At 36.1% G+C, this 13,322-nt stretch overlaps 1 pseudogene; it reads right to left on the reverse strand.

The window, feature by feature from the left end:
- Positions 1 to 8,329: 8,329 nt before the first annotated feature.
- On the reverse strand, positions 8,330 to 11,002 carry LOC143556486 (uncharacterized; annotated as a pseudogene).
- Positions 11,003 to 13,322: the final 2,320 nt, after the last annotated feature.

Here is a 13,322-nt window from a genome sequence, read left to right on the forward strand (position 1 = left end):
ATTACGTAGCGGAAAATGCTTAATAAAATAGTTACTTTCATAACATAGGGAATTAAATACCCTTTTTCATTTTACAAAATTACTTGCTTTATAGAACAAGTTAATATGCTTCGTTTACAAAATTAGCTGAGCCATCAGTTGTATTCTATGCCTAGCGATCTTCTATGTCCACCCGCATATCCACTTCTATACCTTACTCCTGGTTACCTGAAAACACTTTAAAAAATACGTCAGCTACATGCTGGTGAATAACGCTGACTCGATAAAAGGTTTTCACAATTCGTTATGACACAATCACCAATAGCGTTCCACGACTCAGTGGGTCTCAATCCCATCTCATCGGAACTAAACATACGCACAAACCACTTAGTGGAGGGTAACGCGCCCTAGAGACAGTTACTTGCCTCATGGTCAATATGTCTGTAGTGTGCCCACCACAGATCATATATGTAAGGATCCAGACACATGTGTATTTTAGCCTGAGTGTATAATACTACCTTGTATCAAGACGTTTTAGAGGATTTGAACCAACCCTCATGTAAATACTTTTCTAACTCTTTACATATGGATAACCCTTCATAATCTAAAAGAGTAAATACTTTAAAAAATACGTATTCAAGATATTAAAAAGGTTAAGCGTATTCACCTTTTGATCAGTTGTTGAACAAACAATTTCTCTGTGTTTGATGAAATATTACCTCGGACCTAGAGTTAGGGAATAATAGTTTAATAATTTATCTAGATCGAATGATCTAGCTTCAGACCTTTAGTCCAATTTATAGCTTTAAACCTTGGTAAAACATTTCTTTAAACATAAAGGTCATTTTTATTCAAAATGATTACTTTAGTTCGTATGACGTTTGGTGTGGCATGCTTTGGCCTAATAGGTTCGGACACCCTCATCAAGCTCTCCAGGAAAGTAAACAGGTCTCACAGTTGATTGGGATTTATACGAATTACTTTCCTTAGACAAGAGACTCGACTACCAGTATTGTCACCCTTCCAGTTACTACATGCCCGCCACGCTTTTCTGTTTAATTATCTTTATATTGTCACCCTTATTTGTATATTGTCACCCTTAAAATGGGTATAATGCTTAAGGAAGAACGAAGAGTACTTTGACTATACGTAGTGTCTCGGGGTATGAAACGTTGAAACTCGATAATGGTGTCGGGATTCTAACTCGGTGGCACAAACTTCGAGAGAGTGAGAGTGGTTTGGTGTTCGGGATGTCATAAATGAGCAACCCATGACCACTATTTATAGTTGAAACTCACGCCTTCGGTCGGATCGTCGCTCGCCACCAATCATTCTTATGATGACATGTGTCCTTTCATGTTGACATGTAGCAACACATGTCATTCTATATGATTAGTCATTGGACACATGTCAATTTCATCCGATTAGTCATTGAACATGTGTCGCTTCATGCGATTTTTATATATTTATTTTAGCTAAATGACTAATTGGTCCCTCAACTTCCTGAAATGACGAAATTGGTATGAAATTTTTGGGATGTTACAAAAGTAGTTTCGCATCAAGCCTTGGACTTAAGGCACATAACACTCAACCATCGGCACACCAGCCGATTAGTGCATGTACCTTTGTCTTTCAGCTATCAACGCCACCACATGATACATGATTAACCTTCTGCCACTTTTAATGCTATTTTCATGAATTAGTAAAATCACGTCAAAATTTAGTGCAATTTCATTTTTGCTCACCAGAGGGTTCATACACACATACATTATTACGCGCACCGCAAGCAGGGCTTTATAACATAAGGTATTATAAGTTGTGAAAATCAAACCAATAATAATAAAGGTGTAAACCTCACTATTAGTTGTTTCCGATATTAGTAATTACAAGATAGCTTTAGCAAGATCCATAATATTATTCATAAGGAGTACTAATTTGACCTCGTAAACAAAATACATGCAGATATGCATCTAATAATAAAGAATTTATATTTGCAGGTGTTAAGATAAAAGATTATGCATGTTTTAAGTTATTTACAACACAAAAGTACGTGCATTCGTATAAAATAATGTCGGTCGACTTGATTAAATATGCGTATATGTATATGTATGTTCATATCCAAATACATATAAAAGAAAACACATTTTATATCTAGATACACCACATATTCGTTGAAGTTACATATTCAAAAACGAACGTGATTATTGCCAATTGAATTTTACCTTTGTCGTCCATTATTAATGATACTAATATTAATGAATGTAAATATCAGGAATTTTGTATATGATTGACACATAACATTTTTATTCATTATTCATCGACGCTCCTTTATAATATACTTGGTCGTTCTGTTTTATCATACCGAATGCCGTTACTATATTGGTCGATTGGTTCATTAAAGCTCCGGTTGTCGCACAAGTGCTTGAATTAAATTAAAATAAATAGTTCAATAACTTTGGCACGCGTTTATACCTTTTCACTCGTTTTAACCTCATTGGTTGGGTTTGACCGAGTTGAACAGGGTAGGGACGAGCAAATTCGGTACCGAATCGGTACCAAAGTTTTGAGGTTGGGGACCGGTACGGTACCGGTATTTCCCGAATTTTTACCTTCAATACTGGTACCATCACGGTCCTGAATTGAAAATTTCGGTACCGGTAACAAGAATTTCTTATTTTCGATACCGGTAACTGAATATTTTGGTACCGGTACTGATACCAAGAATTTATGATTTTTGATACCGGTACGGTAACAAACTCATCCCCAGACCAGGGTCCTCCAAGAGTTGATCAGAGTACTATCTTTGACCATAGTTGACTATGTTTGACCTGTATCCAACAACCAAACTTGCAACCAAACACCACTAAATTATATTCTTGTAAACCAAGACCACGATATTGTTACCAGCTACCATTAGCTGCTGCTAGCCACCGCTTGTGACAACCAAAACTAACTGAATTCACCACGGCAGGTTACATCTGAGCCTCCCACTTGTGGATACAGCCACCATGCATGATGGGTTGTCGCCGGAGATGCTGGATTTTGGTTCTAAATATGATAACTTGTTGTATTTTGGTATTGACGGGTTTATTTCTTTTGTTTAGTTTCAATGTCATAACTTGATATAGACTGACTTCGCGTTGATTTGTAATGAGTTTATGGTTTAACGGTTTTACTTATGTTTTTTTGGTTCGATTTAACAGTCCATCGCGAAGCACGGGTAATAAATCCTAATTTCTACTGATAAGATTACACCATTTTCCAAAAGATTTATTAATTGACTCAAAAAGTTTATTTCAATCTCATACTGCTGGTCTCAAAGGGGGGGACCAGTTATTTTTTGAATGGGAACCCCACGTTATATTTTAAGGATATTATATATGGTCCCCTATTATCAAATCTATAATCTATAGAAAAATTGGATTATAATAATGCAAACTATTAATCATTGACTAGTAATAACTTACATTATGACCAGTGATAATCCCAACTTTCAGTTTTGTTACCCATAACAATCCTAATCTAATAAATTATTAACTCCGTTAGTTTTGTTCTTTAAGTTATTATGAAATTACCCAAATATCATTAAGTTAGAAAATACAAAAGAAATATTAAAATATAAATAATAAAATCATCCCATCATCTTCCCAAACCCACCACCAAAGACAACATCACCGGAGCTCTAACGTCGCCGGAAAATCCGTTATTAACTAGCGTTCTTCCTGCCACCACCAACGACTCGTCTGCCTGCTGATTCGCAACCGCTTGATCCGTCGCTGAATTCATCGTCGTCGGAGGCTCGCACGCACCACTACTTCCGTTCAGCGCCGGTGAAGGCGATTGTAAACGACTTGTTGTAAAACGCCTTATTATTCTAACTTCAACCGGCGCGGGGAAGAACGTTCTTGAACCACGATGGTGACGACGTGGCTCCGCTCCGTTAGCAAGAAGTCCCTTAGGATTCGAATGGGCGTCTCCGTTATGACTATCAGATCTAATCAAGTCGACGGAAACCTAACTGGAGCCGGATTCTTCCGGCTTGATGAGCTACCACCGATACAACCTACGGTAGAAATCGGCATCTCCGTTGTGACTCGTTTATTTTTCCAAGTAACATAAGGAAGATAAATGTTGATGGCAAGAATAAGAATTCCAAATATGCATATGTTGACTTGCAGTCCGATTTGTTGTGTTTGTTGGAAGCGGTTGTCTTTGGTGGTGGCCGGAATAGTTGTCTACTGTGGTGGTTATCGTCCACCGGTGGGGAAAGACGACGGGACCATTTTTATTAATAAAATACAATAGTTTTATTAATTATTTTAGTATATGATGTGGGTCCAACTAATTAATTTGTATTTCTTTTTTATTTTACGAAGGGTATTTAGGTTATTTTATAATAACTTAAAGAACAAAACTAACGGACTTAGTGATTTATTAGACTGAGATTGTTATGGATAATAAAACTGAAAGTTGGGATTGTCATTAGTCATAACGTAAGTTGGGATTATTAATAGCCAATGGTTAATAGTTTGGATTATTACATCCAATTTTCCTAATTTATAATAATATATATAATATATGAGTGAGGAAACTCTTAAATTTTAAAATGTATCAAACTTATTGCTTTAAGTACAAACCATAATTTATAAAATTAAGACATTTTATGGGCAATTTTGTCTTTTGGCAATTTTGTCTTTTAGCAAAATCATATACTTTTAATTTATTCAAAAATAATTATAAGTTTGGCCTTTTAACTTTAATCATATTTTGTTAGTTTATAGAATAGTTACATATATACCCCTTATTTTAAACCAACTACCCTCACGACATTTAAATGTTTATAACTTTTTCAGACGTTAATATTTTTTTGAAAAACATTATACCATAAAAACGAGTATTTTATTCTCTTTAATTTGAGTATAGTATTGCTATACTTTTTTCATTTTAAAAACTTAATGTGTTACATGATTACCATTAAGGACCGGCAAACAGGTTGGGCGGGTTCAGCCGTTCGGGTCATGGGTCTTTTAGGTTAAGGTTGGAAGTGGTCGATAAAAAAGGCTAATCTGGTTTGGGTCGGGACGGGTTCAGGTCGAAAGGGGTCAAGTGAGAATGAATTTCGTGTTAAAACAGTGTTAGGCAAAACAGGTTGCGGGTCAAGACGCGTTCAAGGTTGCGAGTCAAGACGCATTCAATGTAGAGTTGCGTGTGCATCGACACTTGATTGCGCGCGTACAGTTGTTGTGTGGCATGCTCTCTAGCACTGATTAAGCTTCCAATGTCACATTACAAGCATACTATCGTCAGGTGGCGCCCGTACTGTTGTGAAGTCACGCACTTACTGGAACAGTAACACCGGTTATGCGTTCGATGCCATGTTTGCATACATACTCCGCTGCATCGCGCAGGTATCCAGCTATATATAACAAACATATCTAATGTAATAAAAAAAATTAAAATGCATTCAATGTTTACAGTCTGGTCTGGTTTCATATGGTTGGTTTCCGGTATAAAACGCGAATCAAACCGTTCGCCCCAGTTTGAAAATTTTGAAACCGACCGAAAGTAAAAAACCTAGCATGAAAGCAAACCGATGACTGGTTTAAACGGTTCAAGGTTTTAAACCGAACCATGAACACTTATAATTATTACGTGATTAGCAGGTCGTGTTCAAACATCGCTGCATCGCGCGGGCACCCGTCTAGTCAATATTAATCATTTAATTGCTAGGCCTTTTTAAGTTAGCTGACCGGGGATATGTGAGTAACTATGGCTGTGTTTAGGATTCCTTATTTTACATCCTTTTAATTTTTCATTAAGTTAATAAGTTACAACATTGTAACTTATGAAACTTTTCCTTTCACAAAACAAGCAATCCCAAACATCTTATTACTTTTTAAAAAGTTAATAAGTTATAAGTTGGTGTAAATAAGCAATCCCAAACAAGCCCTGTATATATTATATGACTAGAGAAAGTGTAACCGTTTGTAACTGCTTTTTTCGTATATCCTAGCCCTAGAAAGTCTTTAGCATTTAATCCTGGCCGCATAAAGTCATTTGATTGACAGTTCCAAATTCAGTTATCCGCTTCTCCGAAGCACGGGGACGGCTTGGAGGGTAGAGTATCGGTCCCGGGGAACGACGTGGGGACGGAAACGCGTCGGAAACGTTTCCTAAACGAATCCGTTAAATGGGGACAGTCAACAAACGATTCCGAGACGTTTCTATAGCCAATAGCATGGCGGAGTAGCCACATGGCATTTTCTGGTGAAGAATTCCGGCGCCGGAAAACCAATGAAGAAGAAGGAAGAAAAAGTGGGCGGCTGATTAGTTTTTTTAGGGTTAGATAAGTTTAATTTTAACATTTAACCCCTTCATCTTTCACTTGTTTACATTTAGCTCTTAAAACTTGTTAACTTTTACATAAAATGTTAAATTAGGTTATGCATTTTAAAATTTAACCATCTCTATCTAGACTAGTTTATATTTGGTCATCAACTTATAATTTTATACATAAAATGTTTTAAATTGATTATATATATATAGATAAAAATTATACATTTATTTATTTTTTATTGATAATCAATGACCTATGGTTGATATAGTTACTTTTAGAGTTTGCTCTTTATATTAGTATAAATCTATTTTGATTTTTGTTTAATATATTTGTATTTTTTTATATATTTTTTTCCGTACCCTAGCCGTACCGGTATCTTGGATTTTTGATTTTTGCCGTTTCCCGTACCCGTAACGTTCCCGTATCCTGGTCCAGTACCCGTTCCCGTGCTACTTAGATCCGCTTTCCATCACCACGTTGTGCAGTTACCACTTTTCTTCCTCATCATAAATCATTCATACCAGCTCTCAGTAAGTATTCTCAACTTTGTTTGGTCAGTTCAATAATCACGAACCAGTCCAATCGGACAAATTTATGAAAAAAAAAATCATACGATTCCATATGTATATTACTTCGTGTTAACCTAACTTGTGAAATTTTCAACAGATATATAAATCCACCATATTCAACGTATTTTACTACCAATCATTTCAGGAATTTGATGATTCATGCCATACCGCAAACTTAAAGAGGTTACGAATTTCACCAATGAATACTTTCATGCAGTTAGATTTATTATTAATTTTGTATGCTCATATGGGAATTAATTTTGGTAAATCAATGGGTATCATTTCTCCACGAATAAATTCGATTTAGGCTCTTCAATTTCTCTAACCAAAACTAACGTCACGAATTCCTTAAACAATATCTGTAATTTGCTCGAAACTAGGTATGCGTTCATCTCAGTTGTTGATATTGCTCTGTATGAATTTGATTCCACATTTTGTACGGTTTTACATTGTGAAAAATGTGTAAGCTGCTAACAACTGGTTGTGCATGTTAGTTTCCTCTTTTTTAATGTTTGTTATGATCGTAGCTGACCAGATTATCTAATTATCAAAGAGAAACTACTTACAGACACTAAAAGTTGATTATTTTGAAATAATTTAAAATTAAAATAAGCAATTCCAGTTGATGATTATCTATCATAAAGCTATCAAGTAATGTCTACAGATAGTTACGCAAAGGATGTGTTAGCCCCACTTGGTGGAGGCACATGCCTCTTTAATGAAACAATAGACCAAGCATGCATCACCTAAAATTTGATATAAGCTTTTTAAAATTTAAATAAAGCTGGATTCGCGTAACAGACCACATATATATATGTTTACCAAGGGCCTAAGTGCAGTAAAACATGAATATTTGTGTAAAAAGTTAAAAAGTTTTTGACGCAGTTGAATTGTTAAGATTCATGAAAACGTATTGTGTAGTGAAAATTGCTGATAACAAATAAATTCATACAGAATGATCAGATTCGTTTTGTTGAATGATTAAAAAGTAAAAAAGGTATACTAAAAACGCAAATGGCATTAGACAAGTTGTGTAAAGAACAGCGTCACTAGATCAGCTGTCCAAAGTGCTGTTAAGCGAGTCACCTACCCATGACCAAAAGTGCCAATTTATTGGCATAGCCAATGCAGTTCCACTATCACTAACTTAAAACATAGGGTAAATTTGTAATCTAGCCATGAGTCCAGCATGATCAAATACGCGAATAAGAAGTTGAAACAATAATTTACTATCACGAACCGAGAATTACCTCCAAAGGAGTTTTGGGCCAACTATCCTCAGTTCCTAAAATACCATAACTACAACTGAAATGCTGATAAGAATACATCACTCTTAGCCTGAAATACTAGTAATCAGAATTAGGCAAGTGATACAGTTTTGAGACTTAATATCACAAGTCTTAATGGTTAGTTGAAAAATCATGATGCAATCAAGAAGATGAATTGCTTTCTATTATTCCTACCATATCATGAATAAAACATGAAAGTACTTAAGGGTCTAACAAATGCCTGATTAATATAAAATCCTAATCACAACATTAAAGAGAAAAACAAGCAAAATAATATTTATTGGAGTTACTTGCATCTGAATGGATCTATATGGCTAGGCTTCTATTACTCTCGTCATCTTGTTAACTCTTACCATGATTGCAATGTGTATCTTGCCCATAGTCTTTTCCGCAAACATGAAAAGTTTATGTCTCCACTCCTTCTTCAACACCAAAACCACAATAACACCCCAGAACCCCGTTGCAAAACCACATGTTATATCCGCATAAAACCACACCTTAGGCTCATTGCATGTTTCAGTTTTGTTATTAGGAGTTACGGTTGGATCTTCATGATTGGAGCAACTTTTTGGCAATAGACCTCCGCAAAGATCTTTGTTCCCGGCATATATTGATGGATCTATAGGGTTTGCAATTGATATCCTGTTGGAATTCGTCCCGACAAGTTGTTTGACAAATTCAAATGGCTCAAAAAATTCAAAGCTGCAATGCTAGGAGGGATCAGCCCACTCAACTTGTTTCCCGAGAGATCAAGAGAATTTAACGCCTTCATGTTTCCAATATTGGTTGGAATCCCTTCACTAAGATGATTATTGGACAAGTTAAGACCAACCAATGCATAAAGCGCAGTTATCTCTACGGGTATGTCTCCAACAAGTTTATTGCTTGAAAGGTCTATGTTAAAAACAAATTGCAGTGTTTTTGTATATTCCATAGCTATTCCTTTCATTACCTGAAACACCCCCTCACTATCATCGCCAAATGATATATATGTATGATTTTTAACCATGCCTTGCAATTCTCCTAGACAATGAGGGATTGTTCCTGTTAAATTGTTGCGTGCAACATCCAAAATTCGATGATCTACATTTGAGCATAGAGATCGAGGTATTCCTCCTGTGAAGTTCTTTTTGTGTAACCTAAAAATCCTCAATGATTTAATTTTTTCTCTGATCCATTCAGGTAATTTTCCACAGATTGCATTATCACCCAGATCTAAGATAATTAAACTACTTAAGTTCCAAAATTCTTGAGGAAGCTCACCACTAAATTTATTGTCATTCAGTTTTAACAATTCCAATGACGAAAGGTGTCCTATAAAACTTGGAATAGCACCATTCAGCCCATTTGAGCTTAAACTCAAGACGCTTAACTTTTGCAGATTCTTGAAACAGTTGGGAAGTTTCCCCGTTAAACTATTTCTAGAAAGATCTAGATAATACAAATCTGAACTCTTGTACAATGACCTTGGAATTGACTCATTGAAAAGGTTATCTCGTATAAACAATATCAAGTATTTATTATCAAGATAAGTTCTCCCACTAGGAAGGTTGGTTAAAGGTCCGCTAAGGTAGTTGTGAGAGAGATCTAAGGAAGGAATGATGGGCATGTTTCGCAACCATGTTGGCAGAGACCCGGAAATAGTAGTGTTGGACAACACCAAGCTAATAAGTTTCTTCTGATTTCAAAGCCACTGTGGAAATCCGCTCGGAATCTTACAAGAACTTAGATCAATCCTTATGGCTTGGAATGGAGGCTGCCACTCAGGTGAAAAATCAAATGTCAAATTACTGTTAGAATTTGCTAACAAGTACTTCAGCATTGAGAGGTTAGCAAAGTGAACTTCAGAAACTACTCCTTCCAAATAATTACCAGAGATATCAAGAGAAAGAAGTCTAGAGATATGTCCAATTGTAACCGGGATAGTACCACATAAATTATTGTTGCCTAGAACTAAATCCGCTAAAGCAGCTAACCTTCCGGTGGATTCGGGAATTGAGCCATTCAAGTAATTATTAGAAAGGTAAAGTTTGGTAAGTTTGTCAGGGAATGTCGGAATGGAACCCGTTAACTCATTACTAGATAGATCTAGTACTTCTAATGTTGTTAATTTTCTGAGAGATTCTGGAATTGAACTGTTCAAGTAATTAAAAGAAAGGTCAAGTTTAGTAAGCGTCCTAGAGAATGTTGGAATTGGGCCCGTTAACTCGTTATGAGATAGATCTAATACTACTAATGCTCTTAATCTTCCCAGAGAGTCTGGAACGGAGCCCGTTAACCTATTACCGGATAGATCAAGGTTCTGTAAATAAGAAAGATTTCCAATGCGACAAGGAATCATACCAGCTAAAGATGCCAATGAGAGACTGAGAAAAGTCAATTGTTTCAGTGATCCAATAAACTTAGGTATCCCGCTGCCTTGAAAATCATTCTCACTCAAATCCCAAGTATTTTAGATGCCTCAACTCTCTTAAAGAAGTGCTCAACTCATTACTAACTAATAAGTCTTGAGAATAAGAAAGACGACGTTTGAAATGATAAGGAAATATTGGAATACCAAGAGCACCTTTGAGACGAAGACTTTCAACATTTCCAGTGACACTGTCGCACGAGACTCTTTCCCATCTGCAACAATCTTTGCCAACCCATGATGATAACATACCATACACATCTTTGACACTACGTTTGAACTTAAGAAGAGCTAGTCGCTCATGATCGAGGCAAGCCACAGTGATATTTCGAGCATCCGAACACGTATTTGTGGTTGCAACCAAAAAAGTAGTTACAACAAATATCAAATAAATCCCCAAACCCCACTGATTTCCCATTATTCAACCGCACAACTCAGTTTAAATTCGTGTAAAATGTGAAGTATAAAGATGGATTCTTTTGATGAGTTCATAAGATAAACAAACAAGTTCATTTATAGATGGGTTATGATGTGTCCCGCTCTTTTTATTTTACTTTCGAAAATTAAAATAATTGAATTATATGTTGCATAAGTCCAACAGACAAAGTTCAATACCGCAACTTGTGAGTATAGTCAATGCTAAATATCTTTATATCTTTTGCCAGTTGCCATAAGTCCGCAGTCCACACTTTATACACAAAAGTAAGACAGGATGGCCCATGGATAATTAATAGGGAAAATCCTCAAAATAGCTCATCTACAAAATGAGATTCCAACTTTGTCCCCTAAACTTAATATTTCTAAAAATAACCCTCTCTAACTCATCTTTGACCATGTATTAGCAAATCTAACGCGTCTTTGACGACATGTTAGCATAACACGTCGTCAAAGACGCGTTGGATTTCCTAACACATGGTTAAAGACGCTAACACGTCGTCAAAGACGCGCTAGATTTCCTTACACATGGTTAAAGACGCTAACACGTCGTCAAAGACGCGCTAGATTTCCTTACACATGGTTAAAGATGAATTTGGCCTCCAAACACGTAGTCAAAGATATGTTAGCATCAAACGCGTAGTCGAAGATATGTTAGCTTTCTTGTTTGTTTTTTTAATATTATATTTTTATAACTAGTTTTACTTTTTTTTTTCTTTTGTAACTTTTAATGTATAAAATTTCATATTATTTCAAATATACCGACGAGAAATGTTTACTTTTATCTACGGACTGACATAAATTTTATTTAAAACCGAACGGGGTCAAATTTTATTGAATATTTCGATATTGATTTGGCACGGCTCGAGTTTGAGTTAGTTTATGTCGGTCAGTAGGTAAAAGTAAGCATGTCTCGTCGGTATATTCGAAATAATATAAAACTTTTTTATATTAAAAGTTATAAAAGAAAAACAAATATAAGTTAAACTAGTTATAAAAATATAATATTAAAAACAAACAAACAAAAGAGTTAACATATCTTCGACTACGCGTGTGATGCTAACATATATTTGACTACGTGTTTGAAGGCCTAACTCATCTTTAACAATGTGTTAGGAAATCTAACGTGCCTTTGATGACGTGTTAGCGTCTTTAACCATGTGTAAGGAAATCCAACGCGTCTTTGACGACGTGTTATGCTAACATGTCGTCAAAGACGCGTTAGATTTTTTAATACATTGTCAAAGATGAGTTAGAGATGGCCATTTTTGAAAATATTAAGTTTAGGGGACAAAGTTGGAATCTCATTTTGTAGATGGGCTATTTTAGGGATTTTCCCTAATTAATTTGACGCTTTACTAATCATATAAATTTTAAAATCCGTACGTATGTGTGTTACTAACATTATTAGTTAATTAAAAATACATGATTATAGCAAAGCAATGTTACTCAAAACTGTTTGCAGTATTCTGAAACTACAGCTTAACTTGCATTAAAACTCTAGCGTTATTTTGTTGTTTTTTGGCATTCTTTTCCAATTTATGTTTTTTTTAGTCAATCATATCTATATTTCATTAAACTCAAAAACGATTACAATAAAATGGCAGGCAAGCGGGCAACAAGCTGCGCCGCAACCCCCTTTTGAATAGCAAAGCCAATCCTGCTAAAACGAAGCTTTGAGACGTAGGAGCCGAAAAAGTACCATGTATGACACGTTTAACCCTGCTCAGAAAATTCACAGCCTCTGGGGCCAGAAACTCAAATGTATCAAAAGCAAAAGGGAGAAACACATGTTGATTTTCTAAACAGGCTTTTTTGTGTTTGACAACTTTGCCCGATTTTGCCTTCAACGCAACCTGACCCACAGCAAACCCACGGTCCCTGAGCCTGACAAGAGGAGACACTCCTGTAAGGTCCACACAAGCGTGTTTCCCCCATGCCCACCCGAACACAAAAATGTCAGCTGGCCTTAACGTGGACCTCCCTTCAAGCGGATCTATAAGAAAGTTAACAGGGGCCTCCTTTTTAGCAGAAATCCCTGCCCGTTTAAAAACATCGCACAAAACATCCCTAACCAAATCATATCTGTATTTAAAACCAGGTAATTCTTTGAAATGCACCGCATGGTCTCCAAAGGAATCCAAACAGACCTTGCGGCAAACTGAGCAAGGCTCATCAGTCGGAAACATAGGGATCTAGCCGGTACTTAAGGATAGCCCGGTACTCCACCCCTGACATGTGTTGGCCCAATCCTTCAATGGGGATGGCCGATAGAAAATCTTGAGCCGAGGAGCCCGAAGGCA

Source organism: Bidens hawaiensis, unplaced genomic scaffold (assembly GCF_021521415.1).
Source record: "Bidens hawaiensis isolate Kalapana, Puna unplaced genomic scaffold, B.hawaiensis_p1.1 tig00018577_1, whole genome shotgun sequence".
Classification (NCBI taxonomy): Eukaryota; Viridiplantae; Streptophyta; class Magnoliopsida; order Asterales; family Asteraceae; genus Bidens; species Bidens hawaiensis.